This window comes from Borostomias antarcticus, assembly GCF_949987555.1.
Source record: "Borostomias antarcticus genome assembly, chromosome: 4".
Taxonomy (NCBI): Eukaryota; Metazoa; Chordata; class Actinopteri; order Stomiiformes; family Stomiidae; genus Borostomias; species Borostomias antarcticus.
The window spans coordinates 25,647,352-25,659,498 of NC_140237.1; positions in this window are offsets into that span (position 1 = coordinate 25,647,352).

The window sequence follows — 12,147 nt, forward strand, 5'->3', positions numbered from 1 at the left end:
AAAACTTGCAGCTAGGAATCATTAAGCTGTTTGAGTACAACTTTTTCTAAAGACAATTACTCTAAAAGGGGAGGTTGGAGATTGGTCCAAAATTACTGAGGACTTAGGAGTCTAAGTTGTTTTTCTTCAAAATGGGTTTCACCAGGGCAGTTTTAAGTGCTGATGGAAAAACTCCCCTACTGAGGGAACAATTTACAAGAGCTAATGTGTCTACGGATACAGAGTTATATATATATATATATATATATATATATATATATATATATATGTGAACACAATGCAGGCACTCAATAATCAATTATTTTTTTTATTTTTTATATATATATATATAAATATATATATAACTGTGAACACAATGCAGGCATTCAATAATCTGATGGCCTGGGGTTCAAGCAGTCTTGCAGCTGATTGGTGCGTGTCCTGACGCTGCGGTAGTCTTTTTGGTGGCAGCCGTTTGAAGCGTCCGTGGTTTGGAGCGACGGTGAGCTCTAAGGATTCTCTTGGTTCTCCTCACACACCGCCTGCCTGGTGTAGACGTCCCGGAGGGAGGGAAGCTCACCTCCGATGATGCGCTGGGCCGTTCGCACCACTCTCCACAGGTGGCCGTGTACAACGTCCTGAAAAGGCGGGGCTCCGTCTTCTATTCCCTCAGCCGTCGGAGGAAGAAGAGGCGCTGTCGTGCCTTCTTCACTATGGCCTCTGTGGGGACTGTCCGTGTTAGGTCCTTGGTCCACTGGTGTTCCATCGATGGTGTGACGCGGGTGTGAGCTCTGTCCAGTCTCCTGAAGTCCACCACTAGCTCCTTGGTCTTACTGGGAGCTCGCCTCTTCTCTGTAGGCTGACTCAGCATCGTTGGTGATCAGGCCTACTGCCGTCATGTGACAGGATGGCGTGATCAGCTGTGTGGCCACGCAGTCATGGGTTAACAGGGAGAAGCTACAGGAGAGGGCTCCAGTGTTGAGAGTTAGTGGGGGAGAGTTAATTTACAGTTTATTTTCATCATCAGAAAAAGCAAAAGCAGGTGCAGAAGAGGTTAGAAACCCAAGTGGGCTTATAAAACACCTTGCTGACTAGAAAAGAACAAACTATAGAAACAACAATACACATCAAGAAATAACAAAACCAGTATGTGTGTGTGTGTGTGTGTGTGTATTTGTGCGCATGTATTTGTGTGTGTGTATTTGTGTGTGAGTGAGCGTGTGAGTATTTGTGTGTGTATGTGTGTGTGCATGTGTGTATGTATGTGTGTGTGTGCGTGTGTGCGTGTGTATGTGTGTGTATTTGTGTGTGAGTGAACGTGTGAGTATTTGTGTGTGTGTGCGTGTGTGTGCGTGTGTGTACGTGTGTGTGCGTGTGTGTGTGTGTGTATTTGTGTGTAAGTGAGCGTGTGAGTATTTGTGTATGTGTGTGTGCATGTGTGTGTGTGTATGTGTGCGTGTGTGTGTGTGTGTATTTGTGTGAGTGAGTGTGTGAGTATTTGTGTGTGTGTATGTGTGTGTGTGTGCGTGTGTGTATGTGTGTGCGTGTGTGTATGTGTGTGTATTTGTGTGTGTATCTGTGTGAGTATTTGTGTGTGTGTGTGTGTGTGTGTGTGTGCGTGCGTGCGTGTGTGTGTGTGTGTTAGAGGAGTCCCAGAGTGGGGAGAGTTAGCAGAGCCCCTGATGGAGAGCAGCAGCCAGGGAGAACATCTGGCTCTTCGAGAAGCAGTAGCAGCAGCAGCAGGGGGCCTGGAACACAGAGCCAGATGGTGGAGAGGCCTCCAAACAATGAGAGAAGCCTACGCCATCCCACTGTACACACACACACACACACACACACACACACATACAGTCAGCCAAACTTCAATCCTTCGCCCTACCATGTGGTCAGTGCAACAGCGACAGTAGCAGCGGAGGTAAAAGAATATTACAACCCGCAACCACGAGGGGCAGTAGAGCACTGTTACAGGGGCAGTAGAGCACTGTTACAGGGGCAGTAGAGCACTGTTACAGGGGCAGTAGGCTACTAGGCTTCTCTGACCATCTGGTTGCCGTTACTTATAATGTAGGCTATGATTCTCAGTTTGACCGGACTGAATTGCAAACTGCTTTTTTGGATTAGCTGCAGCAGAGACAGTAGCCTACATAAAATTGAATTATTTGAGGGCCTATCATTTTACCAATTGATTGGACTTCATTCCTTCTTTAGATTAAAATCCCTTCATTTTCAACCCCTATTTTCGATGATGTAGTAAGAGTAACAATTAAATATACAATCAATAAATAGCACTAAACCAGTGAGGACTATTTCAATTCAACCTGTATTTACCAACATTTATTCGATTCAAGGCACAAATACAGCTGCCTAAGTGGCACAATCGTTAGCCTAGTCCAGGTTCGTTGCTGGCGAGTGGTGAGCTAGTGTAGCAAGTCGAGCCATGGAAAAGTCTAGCTGTAAGCAAACATATATCAACTGACCAGTTATCAAAACAAAATACAATCAAACAGGTTATGCTAGCTTGCTGTTTCCAAATAAATGTCAAGCTTGTTTGATTTGACTGCTTACATGGGCAGCCATCCAGTCGCAATTGACAGTCAAGCGGTTGCATTTCTTCTGAGCCAGTCAGTCTTATCAAAATAATTATGTAATATTTAAAAAGTAAAAAAATCTATCCTTTCAGGAAAATATAGGCCCTTTTTACACAATGAAACAGCTGTTGCACAAGTCATTCAGACATTTTTGAAGCGAATAGCCTAGTAGAAGAGAGAAACAGCTGTAGCCTAGCCTAGTCAATTTGCTCCAGCTGCAATGGGTGGAGGGAGGCTACAACACCTGATACACTTATTTGATACAAGGCACACCCAAATAAGGCAGGCCAAGGGGCACGACCGTTAGTGTAGCAGACTTGTAACATAAGGCTCGTGGGTTCAACTCCCCCTCCTACCATTTGATGTTTGAGTAGGTAGTACTGTACCTAGAATTCTATTAAATCATTTTTTTATTACAGTAGTTAAACTCATGTCTAGACTACCTCAGCTATCATAGGCTGTTGCATCTTTGCTTAAGAAATCATAACTAAAATACTTGATTCTATTTCAAATGGTCAGCGCATGTGGGAAAAATAGCTGGTCAGTTTGTTGGCAATTCGTTTTGACAAGTGGACAGTTGATGTTGCACAGCAAATGCAGGACATTTCGCTCATGGCTAGTTGCTATCGGAGCGGTCACGGCCAACAACCCTGGCTAGAACTAGAAGCACTCCCCTCCCCCACAATCCATTAGCCCACTGAAAATCATTCTGTGAGGCTCGGAAACACATTCCTCCAGTTTATTTGAATCTAAATGAGCCTGTAGCATGGGGAGGGGTGTTGCCAAAGGAATCATGTTTTTCCTGGGGCAAATGCTATCGAAATCAGGTCTGGCATTAAGTTCCATCCACCCATTAATCAAACTCTCTCTGAAAACCTAGGAAACCAATGAAAGCTATCATAATCTAGAGAGCCAATCATTAATTCACTACCATCAAAATAACCCTGCAATGTCGGAGACCAATGTAATTCCAAAATAATAAATTTATTTTTTTCAATGCATATTTTGCTTGTCGAAATAATTATATAATATTTCAAAAGTCAAAAAATCAATCCTATCAGAATAATATAGGCCCTATCTTTTCACAGTGAAAGTCATTGAGCCTAGCTGAGGAGAGCCAGGTGACGCGAGGCTACATTCAGCCAAGCCTGAGGTGGGTCTGGTACGAGAGGCTGACCAGGGAGGAATACAATGACCACAGCGACCATCTCCAGAAATTGATACCCAAACTCACTGTAGCTGGTGGTGGCGATATGGGCCACTATGGCTGCCTGTTCACTGCGCGTTCGGCTACACGCTACATGACATGTATTTACAGTAGGATATTATTGTCTGATGGCGCATGCATGTGTGGACACTATTCTGTAAAACTGAAAGAAATTACATTCAACATTCATTGGAGTGGCCTAGTCTACATAAATAAGATACATAAATTGAGGGCATCTATTTTCAGTGTTTGCTGGTAGCGAATGTCACAGACAGGGAGGAAATATATTCAAACGTTTGTGATAATTACGCTATTGACGACGTAGCCTATTCACACTCATTCACCATTAGGTCTACGGATCAATTCATGATATTAATGAATGGATATTAGTCCGTTCATTGCAGAAGTGTTTGAATGACAAAAGTAAGCGAATGGGCTTAACAGTAGGAATATTGTTGGTTAATTTGATAGGATAGCTTTTATTATACCTCTGGGTAGGGAAATTTGGATTTTCATATCGGCACGGTATTATAGATTTAAGCAATTGACCACGAGAGGCAGTGTTGAGGCAAGAGTTGTCGAGAATGCCAAGGTTAATCTTTGCAAGTCCAATCTGGTTACTTTAATTCCAAATAGTTTACAAGTTTGCAAAGCAGAGAAGGGAAAATCTACCAAGAGCAGTGATTATCATCGAAACAGAGCATTATGAACAGTGTGGGTGTGACCATACATATGCAAAACTTCACTAGCAGATTATCAGTGAGTAGGCTAGGTCTGAGGGTCAACAGCTGAAGTGAACATTTACCGAGATTACAGTAAATATAGCTGGGAGGAGGGCCCCCTGAATGTGGTAATAGCAGTACCAATAACATTAGTGATACAATGCCAGGACCTCTTAATCAAGCAATTAAAGCAATTTTAATGGCCATCAAGGCAGAATTGGTTAGTTGGAATGATATTGCTCAGGGCTCTATGGAGTGAATCACTTCTACTCAACAGCTAGTATCATCCTCTTTCTAATGTCACAGTCCTCTCCTGCAATTACTATTACTGGCCTAAACCTAATTGGTTTGAATGGGTAATCGGTGAGCAGTACTGCTGGCAGAGTGAGAAAGAGAAAGATAGAGAGATGGAGAGAGATAGAGAGAGAGCTAGAGAGAGATAGAGAGAGATGAAGAGAAATAAATAGAGAGCGAGAGAGAGAGAAAGAGAGGGAGGGAGGGAGAGAGGGAGGGAGGGCAAGTGAGAGACAGAGAAGGAGAGAGAGAGGGAGGGAGAGAGAGAGGGAGGGATGGAGTGAGAGGGAGAGAGAGGGAGAGAGGGAGGGAGAGGGAGGGAGGGAGAGAGAGAGAGAGAGAGAGAGGGAGGGAGGGAGAGAGAGGGAGAGAGAGAGAGGCTGCCGCCGCATTTTCAGCATCCCTCCAGCCAACCAGCAGCTCTCTAGAAAAGAGCAACAGCAATTAACAGTTCTATTACCCCCCACGCCTGCCCCCCTCCCGCGCCCCCCCAACCCCCCCCTACACTATCTGCTCTTCTATCGTCAAGCTGTCTCACCATCTTTCTCTCTTTTTCTGTGTCTCCCTCCTTCATCTCCACCTGTGTGTCCCCCTGGAGTCCCCCCCCCCCCCCCCCCCACACACACACACCTCCGTAGATGGAGGCAGTGATTGATGACAGGTCAGCCTGAGACGGCCATCGCAATTCGCCATTCTTCCACGGGGAAATTGCTCATTTCTTCAGAAGTCCATTTCCATTTTTGCAACAAGACAGCGTGCTAAGTTTATATATTACCCCGGGTGCCCAGTCCCTGAATTGTGATGAATTGCGCCACACATTGGACAGGAAAAAAATAGATATTAATTTGTGGCACTTTATTGTTTGCTTTTTTTCTTTTCGCGCCTTGTCACAAGCTGCATGGTCACGACGAAATCTAAATTTAAGCAGCCGTGACGTTTTTATTCAGATAAACGTTGTACAGCCTCTCCCGCCTCGTCTCCACAGCCTAACCTGTCACTTTGACATTGTGAGTTTTTTTTTTGGAGGTCCTTGGCTTTTTAAAATACAAAACTGGTATCCTATTCACCGTGGTGCAGGCTTCAAAGAGGTGATTTGTCATCATGCAGATTTGTGCTGTCATTCAAGAACGTTTATTTCACTTTAAGCCATTTGGGTGCTCTAGTTGTGGACATGGCTTCCTCACAGGAATAGGCCTTCAGCAGCCCAGAATGAGACTGCCATGGTTCCCATGGGGCCGGCCTTAATCGTCACACGCTTTATCACATATTATACCGGACCACAACATAGCATGACAGGGGGAATTGACATAATACTAAGCTGGAGTTCAACAGTCTACTTGAGTAGGAAAATAGTTTATTTAAAACAGCATTCTATGTATTCATGTCCCATTCAGAAGCAATGCAGGGCAAGGACGATATACATACAGCTATATACAGCTATATATATATATATATATAACCCTAACCCTAACCCAACCCTAAATACAAACAAGTGGCTCTGTATCAGGCTATTATAACGGAAGGTATTGTAGAACATTCGTTAAAGCCTATCATTTGAGTTCACACAACGGAACGGTTCACACAACATATGCTGTATCAAAGAAAAGTCGTCTACAAAAAAAAAAAACATATCTTGTAGGCCACAGAGGCTGCAGTCAAGAGCTGCTTTCTACATGTGTTGTAGTCAGCTTATTATTTTATAAGAGTGCATCTCCTGGCATTCTTCTGCACAAAGTCCTGTAGGATATAACGTCTCTCTTGCGACATTGTGCTCCTCAAATATGTCTTTATTAATTTAAGTTTTGCGAAATGAGCATTTATGATCAGCCAGCTAGCCCTATCACAGGTGAGCAAATAATTATTAGAGTGATACACTTCACAGGGTGCCTTGCAACATATAAGGGAAGGGGGCCCGCCCTCTGAGTCCTGTTCCTGTTATGACTTAGGAAATTAAGAGGCTACAAAATGTAAAGAAAAAAAATCTAGTGGGGCCTCCTGAGCTCCGGGGCTCCCCGCACCGCGGGGGGTGTGGGGCCCTCCGGTACGCCAGTGGCTACACCTACAGGAGCTTTTATTTTATCCCATTCTAAATTCATAGGCATTAATATGGATATGAATTCTATTCTTCTGGGAAGGCTTTCTACAAGATGTTGGAGTGTGTCTGTGGGATTTTTTGCCCTTTCATCCAGAAGAGTATTTGGCAGGTCAGACACTGATGTCGGACGAGAGGACCTAGCTCGCTATCTCCGTTCTAGTTCATCCCAGAGGTGCTTGATGGGTTGAGGTCAGGGATTTTCACCACCAACCTCACACAACCATGCCTTCATATTTGTTTTGTGTCTGGAGTAGGAATCTGTAGGATCTGAGATCGACCGTAGATCAAGTCACTCTGATGACTCAGGACATCGAGGACAGCTTTTCGTCTAAAAAGAAGGCCGGAGCCATCTTTATAGACCTGGCGGCTGCCTACGACACCATATGGCACCTGCAAGCTGCTCCGCCTGCTGCCGGACAGACACATGGTCAGCATGATCATGGAGCTTGTCTGAAACCGCAACTTTACCCTCACCACCGGTAGCAGACAGCGAAGCAGGTTGCGACGCCTTGAGAATGGCGTCCCCCAGGAATCTGTCCTGGGCCCCCCTCCTTTATAACATCTACACCTACGACCTGCCGATCACAGTCTCCAGGAAGTACGCCAAAGCAGACGACCTTGCGCTGGTGAACTCCGCTGGAGATTGGGAGGCCGTGGAGGAGACCTTGAGCCAGGACATGCAGACACTAGCGGCATACCTCCAGAGATTGAAGCTCAGCAAGGCAAAGACGGTGTGGCCAGGTCACAAACATTCCGCCGACACGCAAGAAGCTAACAGGCATTGATGAGGCGACTGGTCCAATCAGGCTGGGGCACCAGCGCAAAAACACCGCGTACGGCAGCCCTAGACCTGGTCTACTCAACCAGTGAATATTGCGCACCAGCTCACACTCGCCTCATCGATCCGCCTATCAACGAAGTGCATCGTGACAGGATGCCTGCGTCCCACTCCGGTGGACAACCTTCCCATCCTTACAGGCATCCAGCCCGCTGGCCTCTGCCGCACAGGAACCACAGCACGTCTCGCCTGCCGGGCCGTGGAGCCTAACCACCTGCTCCACGACAGGCTCACTGTAACAGCGGAGCCTCCCCAGCATCTCAAGTCCAGACTCCCTTTTGTTCCTGCCGCACGGGATCTCCTGCAGCAATGCAGAGATCTTAACATCAGCAAGGAAGGATGGGTGGACTACATCTGGCGTGCGGAGTGGGAGGCAAACACCTCCAGACTCATCCCGGCCGCCAGTCCTTCTCCTACCGGGATGGACCTACCCAGGCCGGTGTGGGTGAGGCTTAATCGTCTCCGGACCGGCGTCGGATGCACAGATGGGGCCTGGTATCCTGTGTGGCGTGCGAGTTTGTCGCCGAGGAACAAACCGCAGACCACGTCATCCAGGACTGTCTGATATATCGGACACCCAACGGAATGCGTGGCCTGACGGTTGTGGATGACGAAACGGTGACATGGGTCCTGGAGGTATGCCCGGATATATAGCTCGGGTGACCCCTCACCCAGGCTCAGGGTGGTAAAAGGATAGCCCCTCGGCCCCGAACCTAGGGAGGAGAGGAGAAACAACTTGACCCACACAAAGAAGAAGAAGAAATCTGGGTTGTTGTTGCTGCTCCTGAGCCCGTGCCCTGATTGGCTGATATTAGCCTATTGATCCCTGCCACTCCCGCCAGTGGTGACCTTGTCATATTCACTGCACATGTCTGGAGTGCCTGTTCAGCCCAACAGCTCTGATTACACTTGGGCCACTGAAAAGACATCAGCATGAATATATTAAGACTAATAAACACATGAGGATGCTTTCCATGTGGTATTTACCTGTCATTAAGGGGTGTTCCTTTCCTGTCCTGCTAATTTCTGATTTTGAACAGTTAACCACGGTCCACCTGGGGTAGAGTGAGAGAGAGAGGGGGAGAGGGAGAGAGAGACGATAGAGTGGGAGAGGGAGAGAAAGACAAAGTAGAGAGAGAAAGAGAGAGAGATAGAGAGAGAGTGTGTGTGTGTGTGTGTGTGTGTGTGTGTGTGTGTGTGTGTGTGTGTGTGTGTGTGTGTGTGTGTGTGTGTGTGTGTGTGAGAGAGAGAGAGAGAGCTACATTACATTACAGTCATTTAGCTGACACTTTTATCCAAAGCGACTTACAATAATTGCATTTAATGTAGGAAAAACCAGTGTACTACTACCAGAACTGATCCTCCGAGGGAAGGTATGCCCGCACCAGGACCTGGCCCTCACCATCGAAGACACAGTGGTGATGCCAACTCGGACTGCGAGGAATCTAGTTGTGACCCCGGACGACCAACTGTCGTTCTCCGCACATCACATCACATCCCTCACACTCTTGCAGATTCCTGCTCTACAACATCAGGATTCGCTCTTTCCTCTCTGAAGAAACGGCGCAGGTGCTCATCCAGGCCCTCCTTGCTGGGGCCCGCGGTGTCACCCATTAAACCCCTGGAACTTGTCCAGAAAACTGCAGCTCGCCTGGTGTATAACCACCCCAAGTTCTCCCACCCAACTTCCCTTCTCTGTTCCCTACACCAGCTCCCTGTAGCAGCTCCCATCCACTTTAAAACTGGTACTAGCCTACAAGGCAATGAAAGGAACAGCTCCCTCCAGGCCATGGTCAAACCCTACACTCCCCTCCCGACCGCTACGCTCTGCTACCTCGGGGCGACTGATTGCCCTTTCACTCCGAGGCCCCTGTGGTCGATCGACATGGTCACGGCTCTTCTCTGTCCTGGCCCCGCAGTGGTGGAATGAACTGCCCACTGATGTCAGGACAGCAGAGTCACCGTTTATCTTTCACCGCAGGAACCTCCCTCTAAAGTACCAATTGTATTTTTAGTTTGCTATTCTTGCACTAGATTATGCTCTTAGTCACTTGTTTAGAAAGGAGATGCACTTGTGAGTTCTGGTGAGTAGTAGTACATTGGCTTTTCCTACATTAAATGCAATTATTGTAAGTCGCTTTGGATAAAAGTGTTAGCTAAATAACTGTTGTGTGTGTGTGTGTGTGTGTGTGTGTGTGTGTGTGTGTGTGTGTGTGTGTGTGTGTGTGTGTGTGTATGTGTGTGTGTGTGTGTGTGTGTGTGTGTGTGTGTGTGCTTAAACATCATTCTGAGTAAATGACTGAGTGAACTGACCACCACTGGGGGCTGGGGGACACGATCACAGAGAGGCTCCACAGCAATTAGACTAAACCAGCTGCAGTGCTAACCCTCTGTTGACCCTGGAGAGATGGTATCCCCTACGAGATGAACGGCAGGAGCTCCAATCTAAACCTCTGTTTGGACAGTATCCCAGATCAGCTGAATGGAACAGGAGCTCAGCTCACTGCTGCCCACAGGCCTTAGCCTTTAGCTTGACTTAAAACCAACGTTCTCTTTACTGTGTATTGAATATGTGATGATGGTTACCCAAAGGTCTTTCTGTCAGTAGGTTTTGATTTCTGTAGATAATCATGGGGCAACTGAAACACACTTTGGTGTTGGTTTGAGCCAAGGCCACAAACATTTGGAAGGAGAAAAAAAAAAAAAGTTTTTTGGGACAACTGCTTCATTAGACTGCTGGACCAGTGGACTGTTTCCTTGGTAGCAAATGTCAGAATGATTTTCTAAGCGATTAACTTATGATGTTGGAAAAGGTAACTCATTCTGTGATATCATCAGCATCATGATACAGTTGAATGATTATCTCTCTCTTCTTATCTCTCTCTCTCTCTCTCTCTCTCACTCTCTCTCTCTCCCACTCTCTCTCCTAAACTCTCTCTCTCCCTCTTTCTCCTAGTATCTCTCTCTCCCTCTCTCCTAATCTCTCTCCCACTTTACTAATCTCTCTCCCGTACACACACACACACATACACAATTACCCACCAATACACATACAGACACACACAGACCCACACACACGCACACACACAGTCCCAGTCACGCTTGCGAGGGTGGGAGCAGACAGAGGAGCTGTCCCCTGACCCCCACCCCTGAATGTCCCCCCGCCCCCGAATGCCCCCGCCCATGAATGCCCTTCCGGCCGGTGCTGTCAGGGCGTCTTACCACTGGTTGATCTGAGAAGTCCACGCTGCTCTGTCACCTAAAGAAATAAAAGTCACAGTTGATTTACCTGACGACAGACAACAGCGCTTTGTGTGGACTCTCCTTGACCGCATAACGTATACCCCGGTGATCTGCGGCAGAGTTGCCATGTCCCGCCCGCCCCCCCCTTTCTCTCTCTCTCTCTCTCTCTAGTTTATTCCAAGGGTGTTGCGATGTGGCAGCAGCTCAGCTCGATGGTGCTCAATCTTATTAGAGGGTGATGTGCACTGAAGGTTCACAGTGACACTTCACACACATATACTCACACACACGCACGCAGACACACACACGCACGCACACACACACATACTCTCACACACACACTCACACATACTGTACTCTCTCTCTCTCTCCCTCTCACACACACACACATACACACATATACTCATACGCACACACATATACTCACACATACACATACTTAGAATGCTGTACATGTACATTAATGCATACACAATCACACACTCGCGCACACGTGCATGAACACAAACACAAACACGCCATGCGGTCAACATGCCCTTCCCTCAAGGTTGCATGCAATGGTTGAGTGCGTGTAGAATAATGATTGTGGATATGTAACACATATCCCAGTCACCTCTAGCAAAAACAGTCATGTTATATTCGCATTATACAACATGCTTCACAGATTTCACAGACTCAGAGGAATTATTCCTGGATGTGTGAGCTGGATACCATGTGATGAGGTCTCCTGTCCATTTAGGATCCTCTGCTTCTCCTGCCGTTAGCATTCGGCGTGTGTTCATCGTCTCAGGATGTAAACAAACTAGCGAGCCAGACTGGTAAACGACTGGTAAACAAGTACGCAGAGAGACGCACAGACCGAGAGGGGAACCCGTTTGAAATTGCGGTCTGTAAGCTCCTCGCCTCCCCTTGTGTCTCGACCAATCCCCTGATCCGCAGGAGATCAGCCATCAGAACGCCATCAGAGGATCGGCCCGCACGGACCTCGGGCGTCAGAACGCCACAGGAGTGACAGGAGGAGGGGCGGAGAGTGAGGGGAACGAGGGAAGAGAACGCAGGCGACGGTAGAAACGCGCTAATACTCCCAGCGTGCCCCGCTACGACCTGAGGGCTGACAGGCCGACCGTCCCAACACGCACGCCAAGCACCCAGCGTCGCCGCGTACCTCACGATCCCCCAGC